Source organism: Gadus chalcogrammus, chromosome 12, assembly GCF_026213295.1.
Source record: "Gadus chalcogrammus isolate NIFS_2021 chromosome 12, NIFS_Gcha_1.0, whole genome shotgun sequence".
In the NCBI taxonomy this organism is placed as follows: domain Eukaryota; kingdom Metazoa; phylum Chordata; class Actinopteri; order Gadiformes; family Gadidae; genus Gadus; species Gadus chalcogrammus.
Window position 1 is genome coordinate 19,630,692 of NC_079423.1, and position 13,194 is coordinate 19,643,885.

Sequence of the window (13,194 nt, forward strand, 5' to 3'; positions counted from 1 at the left end):
GCTCCGCTAGCTCGATGCTAAAGGGCTAACCGGAGCTAACGGCCTGTCCCCTCCCGTCCTATTAACTGTATTTATGGCTATGCCTTTTTCTCTTTTCAATATGACCAAACACAATGGCCAGAGGACCAGCATCCTTTCTTAACTGATAAACAAAATAATCTTTGAGTTCTACATGTTCTAGAAATGTTCATTAATTGACAGTCCTAATGTTTATTTTCTTGTCTTCTGATTCTTGAAGGGGAGATTTGGAGGTACCTGGTCAGGTCTTGGTCAGCCTTCAAATCCCAGATGTGGAGACTGCAGGGATACCTCAGAGAAGACACTAAAGAGTCATCTCTCATTCATTGAGTGGACTCATTGGTTTGCGAATGACCACAAAGATGCTCCCATAGGCAGATTGCTGCATGGCATTCACCACTTATTCAAATTGTAGAGGTTGAAGCAGTCTTCCTTGTGGTCACTTGCCATAACACTGTCATGTGTTCTATGAAAACACCATCAGTAACATTTAAATTGAGTTGATGTGGACGGCTCTTTTTTTTGGCCAATTTCTTCAGTGTTCAGTGCCTGTTTGTGAGATATGCATTGTTTGAAAGATAAGCCTTTGATTTTGTTTAATTTTAATATGTCTTTCATCAACAGTGGTTTGGGGTTTTATAACAACAATTAAAGTGCTTAACTACTGGTGAACGATGTTGCAGTCGTTCAGAACATATATGGTTTGTGTTGATTGCATGGAAAAGGGAATAACCAGTTACAACTTGTATGGTAAGAGCCTGGTAATACCATGGAAACAAACGAGGCTTCCTTTTACAGTACAGTTTCAGCTTAATTACTGGGTAAATTGTCGTGTTTTACTTGGTAACGTCGCAGAACGTACATGGTACAAGTTTGTGTTGACTGCATGGAAAAGGGAATTATGTATTACAAATTATATGGTAAGAACCTGGTAACACCATGGAAACAAACAAGGCTTCCTTTTACAGTACAGTTTCAGCTTAATTACTGGGTAAATTGGTGTGTTTTACTTGGTAACGTCGCAGAACGTACATGGTACAAGTTTGTGTTGACTGCATGGAAAAGGGAATAATGTATTACAAATTATATGGTAAGAACCTGGTAATACCATGGAAACAAACAAGGCTTCCTTTTACAGTACAGTTTCAGCTTAATTACTGGGTAAATTGTCGTGTTTTACTTGGTAACGTTGCAGAACGTACATGGTACAAGTTTGTGTTGACTGCATGGAAAAGGGAATAATGTATTACAAATTATATGGTAAGAAACTGGTAATACCATGGAAACAAACGAGGCTTCCTTTTACAATACAGTTTCAGCTTAATTACTGGGTAAATCGGTGTGTTTTACTTGGTAACGTCGCAGAACGTACATGGTACAAGTTTGTGTTGACTGCATGGAAAAGGGAATAATGTATTACAAATTATATGGTAAGAACCTGGTAATACCATGGAAACAAACGAGGCTTCCTTTTACAGTACAGTTTCAGCTTAATTACTGGGTAAATTGTCGTGTTTTACTTGGTAACGTCGCAGAACGTACATGGTACAAGTTTGTGTTGACTGCATGGAAAAGGGAATAATGTATTACAAATTATATGGTAAGAACCTGGTAATACCATGGAAACAAACGAGGCTTCATTTTACAGCACAGTTTCAGCTTACTTACTGGGTAAATTGTCGTGTTTTACTTGGTAACGTCGCAGAACGTACATGGTACAAGTTTGTGTTGACTGCATGGAAAAGGGAATTATGTATTACAAATTATATGGTAAGAACCTGGTAACACCATGGAAACAAACAAGGCTTCCTTTTACAGTACAGTTTCAGCTTAATTACTGGGTAAATTGGTGTGTTTTACTTGGTAACGTCGCAGAACGTACATGGTACAAGTTTGTGTTGACTGCATGGAAAAGGGAATAATGTATTACAAATTATATGGTAAGAACCTGGTAATACCATGGAAACAAACGAGGCTTCCTTTTACAGTACAGTTTCAGCTTACTTACTGGGTAAATTGTCGTGTTTTACTTGGTAACGTCGCAGAACGTACATGGTACAAGTTTGTGTTGACTGCATGGAAAAGGGAATTATGTATTACAAATTATATGGTAAGAACCTGGTAACACCATGGAAACAAACAAGGCTTCCTTTTACAGTACAGTTTCAGCTTAATTACTGGGTAAATTGGTGTGTTTTACTTGGTAACGTCGCAGAACGTACATGGTACAAGTTTGTGTTGACTGCATGGAAAAGGGAATAATGTATTACAAATTATATGGTAAGAACCTGGTAATACCATGGAAACAAACGAGGCTTCCTTTTACAGTACAGTTTCAGCTTACTTACTGGGTAAATTGTCGTGTTTTACTTGGTAACGTCGCAGAACGTACATGGTACAAGTTTGTGTTGACTGCATGGAAAAGGGAATAATGTATTACAAATTATATGGTAAGAACCTGGTAATACCATGGAAACAAACAAGGCTTCCTTTTACAGTACAGTTTCAGCTTAATTACTGGGTAAATTGTCGTGTTTTACTTGGTAACGTTGCAGAACGTACATGGTACAAGTTTGTGTTGACTGCATGGAAAAGGGAATAATGTATTACAAATTATATGGTAAGAACCTGGTAATACCATGGAAACAAACGAGGCTTCCTTTTACAGTACAGTTTCAGCTTAATTACTGGGTAAATCGGTGTCTTTTACTTGGTAACGTCGCAGAACGTACATGGTACAAGTTTGTGTTGACTGCATGGAAAAGGGAATAATGTATTACAAATTATATGGTAAGAACCTGGTAATACCATGGAAACAAACGAGGCTTCCTTTTACAGTACAGTTTCAGCTTAATTACTGGGTAAATTGTCGTGTTTTACTTGGTAACGTCGCAGAACGTACATGGTACAAGTTTGTGTTGACTGCATGGAAAAGGGAATTATGTATTACAAATTATATGGTAAGAACCTGGTAATACCATGGAAACAAACGAGGCTTCCTTTTACAGTACAGTTTCAGCTTACTTACTGGGTAAATTGTCGTGTTTTACTTGGTAACGTCGCAGAACGTACATGGTACAAGTTTGTGTTGACTGCATGGACAATGGAATGTATCTATTATAAATGATATGGTAAGAACCTGGTAATACCATGGAAACAAACGGCTTCGTACCCAGTATTTAAGAAGATGTACCATGACACTAGAGGAAAACTTCCTGCAGAGGTTGTTACCAGGTAAGTAATTCCATAGTGGTAAATTGAATAAACCCTTTCTAAATGGGTGTAGCTATGAATAATAACTAAGAAAATGTATTTTATTGGAAAGTACTATGCTAATTTCTAGATAGTACATCATTAAATTTGGGCTGTTACCAACATAAACCTTGGATAATAGGTTTTTCTAAGAATTGGTTGCCTAATTTCCTAGGAAGTACAAAATATCGGAGTTATTACCAACCTAAAACAGTTACAACTACACGCTACTTAGTTGAGTTGATGGGTAATAGTGGAGGTTTTACTTGGTACATCAGCTGTAATTCCTCTGTATTTACCTTCTTATTACCAGTGGTAATTACACAGTAATACACTATAATTTACTGGATAATTCCTCTGTATTTACCTTCTTATTACCAGTGGTAATTACCCAGTAATACACTATGATTAACCATGTATTTACCGGGTACCTACCTCTGTATTTACCTTCTTATTACCAGTGGTAATTACCCAGTTATACACTATAATTTACCATGCAGGTACCGGGTAAATGCCTAGTAATTAGGGGACTGTAAAAGGAAGGGTTACCGAAATGTTGATATCTGTCAATTTAAATGCAAACGTGTTACTAAGCATACCAAAGCGTTATAGGGCCTACCCCACCATTTGCAAGTGGAATACATTTGTTTTGAGCAAAATTGACAATGTAAGGTCAAAAACACATTGTTGGTCAAAAAGTGATTCTAGCGCTCTGAAAAGCATTTTGTGCGCATAAAAACCAGAAATGTTGATATTAATGTTCATTTCAGAAAAACAAGTCAAAGACACATTGTTGGTCAAAAAGTGATTCTAGCGCTCTGAAAGGCATTTTGTGCGCATCAAAACAAGAAATGTTGATACCTCTGTCAATTTCAATCCAACAAGTTACTAAGCTAACCAAAGGGTTATAGGGCCATACTCCACCATTTGGAAGTGGAATACATTAGTTTTGAGCAAAATCAACAATACAAGGTCAAAAACACATTGTCGGTCAAAAAGTGATTCAAGCGCTCTGAAAAGTATTTTGCATGCATAAAAAGAAGAAATATTGATATCTCTGTCAATTTCAGAATAACAAGTCAAAAACACATTGGTCAAAAAGTGACTCTAGTGCTCTGAAAAGCATTTTGCACGCATAAAAACCAGAAATGTTGATATTTCTGTTAATTTCAGAAAAACAAGTCAAAAACACATTGTTGGTCAAAAAGTGATTCTAGCACTCTGAAAAGCATTTTGCACGCATAAAAACAAGAAATGTTGATATCTGTCAAGTTCAATTCAAACGTGTTACTAAGCTTACCAAAGGGTTATAGGGCCATGCTCCACAATTTGGAAGTGGAATACAATAGTTTTGAGCAAAATCAACAATGTAAGGTCAAAAACACATTGTTGGTCAAAAAGTGATTCTAAGCGCTCTGAAAAACATTTTGCACGCTGTGGCAACCCGCCACGTTGAGCGAACCAACTCCTCCCAAACAGGACACCATTTCGTTGGGAAAAGCCAAAAAAGGCATGTTTATTCCAAAACATAAAAGTCTCTCAAAACGCAAATAACGTAAAACCTGGGATGAATCAACGGTCCCCTCCTTCGTGGGTGGAATCCCGTCACCCACGAGGACTGGTCTCTCCGTGCAGGAGCTCCAGGGCTGGGAGAGCCCCGAATGAGTGGAGTCGCGGGATATTTAAGCCCCGTTTCTCCACTTGTTCCTTAGGTGCTCTGAATATCCTTAATTGGCCTGGGCCGGGTTGCCACACTCCTCCACCCTTTGCTGAAGCCTCGGGTGGCCTTTCGGAGGGGCGGCGGTCCGGCGCGCATCATGGCTGCTTCTGCTGCCGGCGTGGCTCGTTTCGCGGCCTCGTCTCCCGCAGCCTCGTCTCCCGCGACCTCGTCTCCCGCGGCCTCGTCTCCCGCAGCCTCGTCTCCCGCGGCCTCGTCTCTGGCGGCATCGTCTCTGCTGCGTCGGCTCCGGCTGCGTCAGCCCCGGCTGCGTCGGCTCCGGCTGCGTGATGGTCTGGTTTGGGGGTGGCTTGAGGGTGGCTTGAGGTGGGCGCTCCCACCCAAAATGGCCCGTAGCTCGGTCGAGTTGCCCGCATCCTCCACCATACGTGGCAACCCGCCACGTTGAGCGAACCAACTCCTCCCAAACAGGACACCATTTCGTTGGGAAAAGCCAAAAAAGGCATGTTTATTCCAAAACATAAAAGTCTCTCAAAACACAAATAACGTAAAACCTGGGATGAATCAACGGTCCCCTCCTTCGTGGGTGGAATTCCGTCACCCACGAGGACCGGTCCCTCCGTGCAGGAGCTCCAGGGCTGGGAGAGCCCCGAATGAGTGGAGACGCGGGCTATTTAAGCCCCATTTCTCCACTTGTTCCTCAGGTGCTCTGAATATCCTTAATTGGCCTGGGCCGGGTTGCCACAACACATAAAAACAAGAAATGTTGATATCTCTGTCAATTTCAATGCAAACGAGTTACTAAGCATACCAAAGGGTTATAGGGCCATGCTCCACTATTTGGAAGTGGAACACAATAGTTTTGAGCAAAATCAACAATGTAAGGTCAAAAACACATTGTTTGTCAAAAAGTGATTCTAGCGCTCTGGAAATAATTTTGCACGTTTAAAAACCAAGAAATGTTGGTATCTCTGTCAATTTCAATGCAAAAGTGTTACTAAACTTTCCAAAGGGTTATAGGGCCATACTCCACCATGTGGAAGGGGAATACATTAGTTTTGAGCAAAATCAACAATACAAGGTCAAAAACACATTGTCGGTCAAAAAGTGATTCTAGTGCTCTGAAAAGCATTTTGCACGCATAAAAAAATAGAAATGTTGATATTTCTGTTCAGTTCAGAAAAACAAGTCAAAAACACATTGTTGGTAAAAAAGTGATTCTAGCGCTCTGAAAAGCATTTTGCACGCATAAAAAAATAGAAATGTTGATATTTCTGTTCAGTTCAGAAAAACAAGTCAAAAACACATTGTTGGTCAAAAAGTGATTCTAGCGCTCTGAAAAGCATTTTGTACGCATAAAAACAAGAAATGTTGATATCTCTGTCAATTTCAATGCAAACGTGTTACTAAGCTTACCAAAGGGTTTATAGGGCCATACTCCACAATTTGGAAGTGGAATACATTAGTTTGGAACAAAATCAACAATGTATGGTCAGAAACACATTGTCGGTCAAAAAGTGATTCTAGCGCTCTGAAATGCATTTTGCATGCGTAAAAAACAAAAAATGTTGATATCTCTGTCAATTTCAATTCAAACGTGTTACTAAACTTTCCAAAGGGTTATAGGGCCATACTCCACCATTTGGAAGGGGAATACATTAGTTTTGAGCAAAATAAACAATACAAGGTCAAAAACACATTGTCGGTCAAAAAGTGATTCTAGTGCTCTGAAAGGCATTTTGCGCGCATCAAAACAAGAAATGTTGATACCTCTATCAATTTCAATGCAAACGTGTAACTAAGCTTACCAAAGGGTCTATAGGGCCATACTCCACCATTTGGAAGTGGAATACATTAGTTTTGAGCAAAATCAACAATGTAAGGTCAGAAACACATTGTCGGTCAAAAAGTGATTCTAGCGCTCTGAAATGCATTTTGCATGCGTAAAAAACAAAAAATGTTGATATCTCTGTCAATTTCAATTCAAACGTGTTACTAAACTTTCCAAAGGGTTATAGGGCCATACTCCACCATTTGGAAGGGGAATACATTAGTTTTGAGCAAAATAAACAATACAAGGTCAAAAACACATTGTCGGTCAAAAAGTGATTCTAGTGCTCTGAAAGGCATTTTGCGCGCATCAAAACAAGAAATGTTGATACCTCTATCAATTTCAATGCAAACGTGTTACTAAGCTTACCAAAGGGTCTATAGGGCCATACTCCACCATTTGGAAGTGGAATACATTAGTTTTGAGCAAAATCAACAATGTAAGGTCAGAAACACATTGTCGGTCAAAAAGTGATTCTAGCGCTCTGAAATGAATTTTGCACACATAAATACAAGAAATGTTGATATCTGTCAATTTAAATGCAAACGTGTTACTAAGCTTACCAAAGGGTTATAGGGCCATACTCCACCATTTGGATGTGGAATACATTCGTTTTGAGCGAAATCAACAATGTAAGGTTAAAAACACATTGTTGGTCAAAAAGTGATTTAGTGCTCTGAAAAATATTTGGCACGCATAAAAACAAGAAATGTTGATAGTTCTGTTAATTTCAGAAAAACAAGTCAAAAACGCATTGTTGATCAAAAAGGGATTCTAGCGCTCTGAAAAGCATTTTGCACGCAAAAAAACAAGAAATGTTGATATCTGTCAATTTCAATGCAAACGTGTTAATAAGCTTACCAAAGTGTTATAGGGCCTACTCCACCATTTGCAAGTGGAATACATTCGTTGTGAGCAAAATCAACAATGGAAGGTCAAAAACACATTGTTGGTCAAAAAGTGATTCTAGCGCTCTGAAAAGCATTTTGTACGCATTAAAACCAGAAATGTTGATATTAATGTTAATTTCAGAAAAACAAGTCAAAAACACATTGTTGGTCAAAAAGTGTTTCTGGCGCTCTGAAAAGCATTTTGCACGCATAAAAAATAGAAATGTTGATATTTCTGTTCATTTCAGAAAAACAAGTCAAAAACACATTGTTGGTCAACAAGTGATTCTAGCATTTGTCCAAGAACATTTATTTTATAAATACATTTATATAAACTTTAACAGAAGTTAAAGGTTTTAACATGCCATACCCAATGTATGTCTCTGTAATGTACAGAGGGTGGACTTGCAGACAGACATGACAGTCAGACAGAGCGTGGACGTGCAGACAGACTGTGGCAACCCGCCACGCTGAGCGAACCAACTCCTCCCAAACAGGACACAATTTCGTTAGGAAAAGCCAAAAAAAGGCATGTTTATTCCAAAACATAAAAGTCTCTCAAAACACAAATAACGTAAAACCTGGGATGAATCAACGGTCCCCTCCTTCGTGGGTGGAATCCCGTCACCCACGAGGACCGGTCTCTCCGTGCAGGAGCTCCAGGGCTGGGAGAGCCTCGAATGAGTGGAGAAGCGGGCTATTTAAGCCCTGCTTCTCCACTTGTTCCTCAGGTGCTCTGAATCTCCTTAATTGGCCTTGGCCGGGTTGCCACAAGACAGACAGACAGACAGACAGACAGACAGACAGACAGACAGACAGAGGGTGGACTGACAGCGAGACAGAGGGTGGACTCGTGGAAAGAAAGAAGGTGAGGTGGGGTTGAACAATGACGTATGTGAGATAGTAAACAGATAATCATAAAATCTCAACATGAATATGAACAATGTGGAACATTGATACATCTTAAACATGTCTTTGCATCAAAACAGGCCTCACTGAGGTTGACAACCGAGAGTGCTGAGGAAAGTTTGTTTTCATTATACCTCAAAATGTTTTGCACATTTAAACTATTTTAGATTTTTCAACAATTTCAGATTTTTCAACTTCACAAGTGACACATTTGTCACCCATACCTGACTTGTGCTGAACAAACTAAGCCGATGAAAACCTGTATGCTAGTGTAAAGAACAAGGCAAGCTTCCCAAATAACTGCTGCCTCCTAGTAGTTGCTTGACAAGTGCATTTCTTTGTTTACATGCGATATCTAAGCAGAGTCCATGGATTCTGGGTGAACATTGGTCCGGTTTAATGTTCATGACAACCCTCTGAAGGAACTCAAAAGAATACTTCATATTATGTGGGTACTCAAGGTTTAGGCAGTAGATTGCACCCAGTAACATGGCAAAGCCTGTGGACACATCTCGGAGGTCATATAGGATTATTTTCTCCTCTACTACCAGAGCCACGTTGAAAACATCCAATGGAAATGCATCATGCAGAGGGCCTTCGTGTCCAATCAACAGTCCAACTTGCATCCCGCTCATTAGCACGTCAAGGGTTTCACCATGAGCCTGAAAACATAAAGACAAAAACACACATCTTAACTGACTGACTTAAACATCACTGCTAGGCTAATAGAGAAAGGCTACAAATGTCTTCGACATTAATTGAGTGAGTGTTGTCATTGCCTTTCTGAATGTTCATTGTTAAGCCCAAATAATAAAACAAACCAACAGTAATTTTGGCCACTAGGAGGAGCTAAACTGAGAGAAAATGTACTGAATGTTCTCTATTTCTCAAAAATGTAGTATATTCTGATTTTAAGTATGAATAAGAATTCAATGTTATATACATTGCATTTGAAATGAAAGAATGATTATAATAGACTATGCATCACACAGCTACATGCACATGGACAGAAACTCCGGGACACACCTCTTAACTAGCATATAACATGTGGTCCAAAGAAATAAATCTAGGATGCAGCCCACTACTTTATCATCCCAGCAAACCCTTCTCTGATATACTATACTACATACTAAGCTATTTTAAAAAGTAGGCTAATGTGATAAGTTAACATTACATTATTTAAAAACAATATAAGTCTGGATATTTTATTACATATTGGTTAAGTCACTGCATTTTAGGTTTCATTACATTTTCAATTTAAATTAAGGGCACATTTCATTAATTTTTCACTCATTTACTATTTTATTTGTAAAAAATTACCCCTTACGACTTATGAAAATAAAAAATGTTAAAACAAAACAATGTAATATAAAATGTGTAAATACGGTGTCTTACATCACACATCCTGATTATGTCAGAGGAATCTTCTGCAAGGTAGCATGGAAGACCAAGTAGGACAGCTGTTCTTTTGTTTTGGTTCGTGTCCTACAAGAACAAGACAAGAGTTTGTGAATAAGATACCCAAGCCAGAATACTAATTTTAGTACATTAACAAGAAATTATTTCTGTGCAGTACATACCTCCTTTTGAAGACAACTGAGAACACTGCTGAGGCACACCCTCCTGCCTGATGCAGCAGCTTCTCCGTACATCTGTAGAACACCTGGCACCAAGGCATCAAGTCCATCCAGGAATGACTCCAGCAGGTCTTTGGTGACGATTCTACTGAACTCAGCAGTTTCTGGTTTTTTAGGTGTCCACACATAGTCAAACACAAATACTTCTAAACAGATGGTCACCGAGATAGTCCAGGACCCAGGAAGTGGAGTCAGCATGCATTTGTCTCAGTAGCTTCCTGCTCCTGGGGGGTTGCGCCCCAACCCCTGCTCTGACCCAAGACTCCCAGGCCTCGTGACCAGCCCTGGATCAAAATCCAAGACGCTTTGCATGTTTTCTACCATTAGATATACAGGCCTAATAATAATCATAGTTTACCATAGAATATAATCATTAATTTTTACCACAAGACTTGCTTGACTAACATTGATAAAAGACTCGACTTGACTTTGACTTGGTCTTCATGACTTGAGACTTGACTTAGACTAGAGACAGATGACTCGAAATGACTTTTTTAAAGTTAGATTAAAGGTTGGATATGGGATTTGCGATACGCCAGCAGATTTTTAAAATACACAACTCAAATGGTTCTACCCCCTCTCCTTCAACGCTGACTCTGACTCCACCCATTCCAAGTACATGGACGCGCAATCACGCAAGAGCGCGAACACAGATGCGCGAGAGTGAGCCAGGCTAGCTAGGTTGGAGTTTAGGGTTGTCTTCTAGTGCTAGGTCCAAATGTGGATTAGCTAGTTAGCTAGCTCCAGTAGCTACAACAAACAGAAGCTTGCTCTGGTGCAGTACGACCGTTTGATTGACGTACTTACTGTCCAATGCCACTCGGTGGTTCTGAAAATCATTGGCTGGAGTTTTTCGAGCCCTGCTCGTTCCACAGATGATTGACTTGTTTAATTTTCATGTCAGTAGGCTACTTCTAACTCAGTGGCTGTAAGTGGGTTATGATAAAGATTTCAAGTAATTTTCAAGTAAAATTACACCTTCAGAGCAAGAGCGTCAGACTGGGCTTTTCTCAGCATACCGCAAAAAAATTAAGGGGGTTCAAGTTCCAGTCCCCAAATTCAGTTGAACCACTACCTGGACATTTGTGATGGACAGAGCTGCCTTCAGTTTTGGCCCTATTCACATAATGGTTTTGGAATGTTTTGAATAGTTTGAGTTATTGTTAATGTTAAGACATTGTTATTGTTAATGTTGAAATAAAACTCAACTTATGAACCACTCTCTTTACCGATTTTTAAAAGTGGAAACTGGGGAAGATCATCAGATTTTTGTATGACTTGACTTGTGACTTGCTTGACCTGAGCAATGACTTGACTTGTGACTTGCTTGATTCTCACCACAGTGACTTGGGACTTGCTTGAGACTTGAAGGTTATGACTTGAGACTTGCTTGTGACTTGCACATGAGTGACTTACCCCCACCTCTGCTAAACAATGTAGGCCATCTGTCCTTGACTGCAGAAATTAGTGGCTCGTCACCAATGATCAACATTTACACTCATTCTCTTAATAATGTCCTGGGTAGCGTATCGCTACCGTGACGGTAGCTATGCGTCCCGTCACACAAGCTCCATCTGTCTGTGTAAAACATACCGGTAACAGGGGACCGCGGAAAAAAACAGCGCATGCTGCTCATTATTAATTATCGGCATAATATCCATGTTAAAACAACTTTACTAAATGAATTGGAGTAACTAGTCAATATAAAATACAAAGTGAGCAAAGCACGAGCACGAAGTGACAGCAGCCCTAACACGCAGCCTCAACCGTTAGGGGGCTAACTAGCAAACTAGCTAACTCATGTCGGGCTCGAATAAAAACTAATGTTGCAGTCACATTTTCCAGGCTATTAAAAAAGCACAACCTACACATTAAACGTTATTACGTTACTACACATGAGGTTAATGTTGAAAGACTTAATTAGAGATAATTAAACTCACCTGCTGTTCCACAGCCTCGTGTAAAAAAATCTACTTCGACACGTTCACCACTTGTCACTTCGGTCCCCGCGTCGTGTTACTCCGCCTCGGTTCTAGGCCGTTGTCCGGCATAGTCTCTTCCCGCGTGTCGAAGTAGTCCTTGATCATTTACTACAAAGTGTCTGTATTTCGATATGATATGACTTATCTGCGGTGTTTAAATTATTCTGTTCATGCTTCAGCCTTGCCATGAATTAAAGAAGACAATTAAACTCAAAAGTCCAAATATTAATTTTGTAGCTCCCATTGGCCCATGGGCCCAGCCCCCGCACGCATCTCGGCGGGAAAGAGCGTCGGCGTTGGTGTGTTCCCGCCCCGGCCTATGCTCCACGGTGAAGGAGAAGGGCTGGAGGGACAGGAACCACCTTGTTATCCGAGCATTCGTGTCCTTGGCGGTGGCCATCCACTTCAGTGGGGCGTGGTCCGTCACCAGGACGAACTGGTGTCCTAGGAGATAGTATGTTAGTTTGGTGACGGCCCACTTAATGGCCAGCGCCTCCTTTTCTACCGTGCTGTAGTTCCGCTCGTGGGGGAGGAGCTTCCGGCTGAGATAGGTCACCGGATGCTCCTCTCCGTTCCGGACCTGGGACAGGACCCCACCTAGTCCCACCTCGGACGCGTCTGTTTGGAGGGTGAAAGGGAGGTTGAAATCAGGGGTGACCAGTAGCGGCTCCTTACATAAGGCCCCCCGTATGTCCTCGAAGGCCCTCGTCGCTGCCTCCGTCCACTGGACCCTATCCGGGAGGGCCTTCCGGGTGAGATCGTTCAAGGGGCAGGCTAGGGTGGCATACCCCGGGATAAAGCGTTGATAATACCCCACCAGCCCCAGGAACGATCTCACCTGCTTCTTGGTCCGGGGTTGAGGCCACTCCCGGATAGCTGCCACCTTGTCCTCCTGGGGCCGCACGTTCCCCCTCCCCACCCGGTACCCCAAATAGGCCGTCTCCTCCCGCCCCAACCTGCACTTTGCAGGGTTGGCGGTAAGCCCGGCCGCTCGTAG

The 13,194-nt window shown here is 41.0% G+C and overlaps 1 long non-coding RNA gene across 1 annotated transcript; it reads right to left on the bottom strand.

Annotated features, from left to right (window-relative positions):
* Positions 1 to 9,120: 9,120 nt before the first annotated feature.
* LOC130392687 (uncharacterized) lies at positions 9,121 to 10,287 on the bottom strand. The gene is made up of 3 exons (XR_008897053.1): positions 10,159 to 10,287; positions 9,974 to 10,063; positions 9,121 to 9,240 (listed from the first exon to the last, which is right to left on the bottom strand). It is a non-coding gene; the product is annotated as an uncharacterized LOC130392687 (long non-coding RNA).
* Positions 10,288 to 13,194: the final 2,907 nt, after the last annotated feature.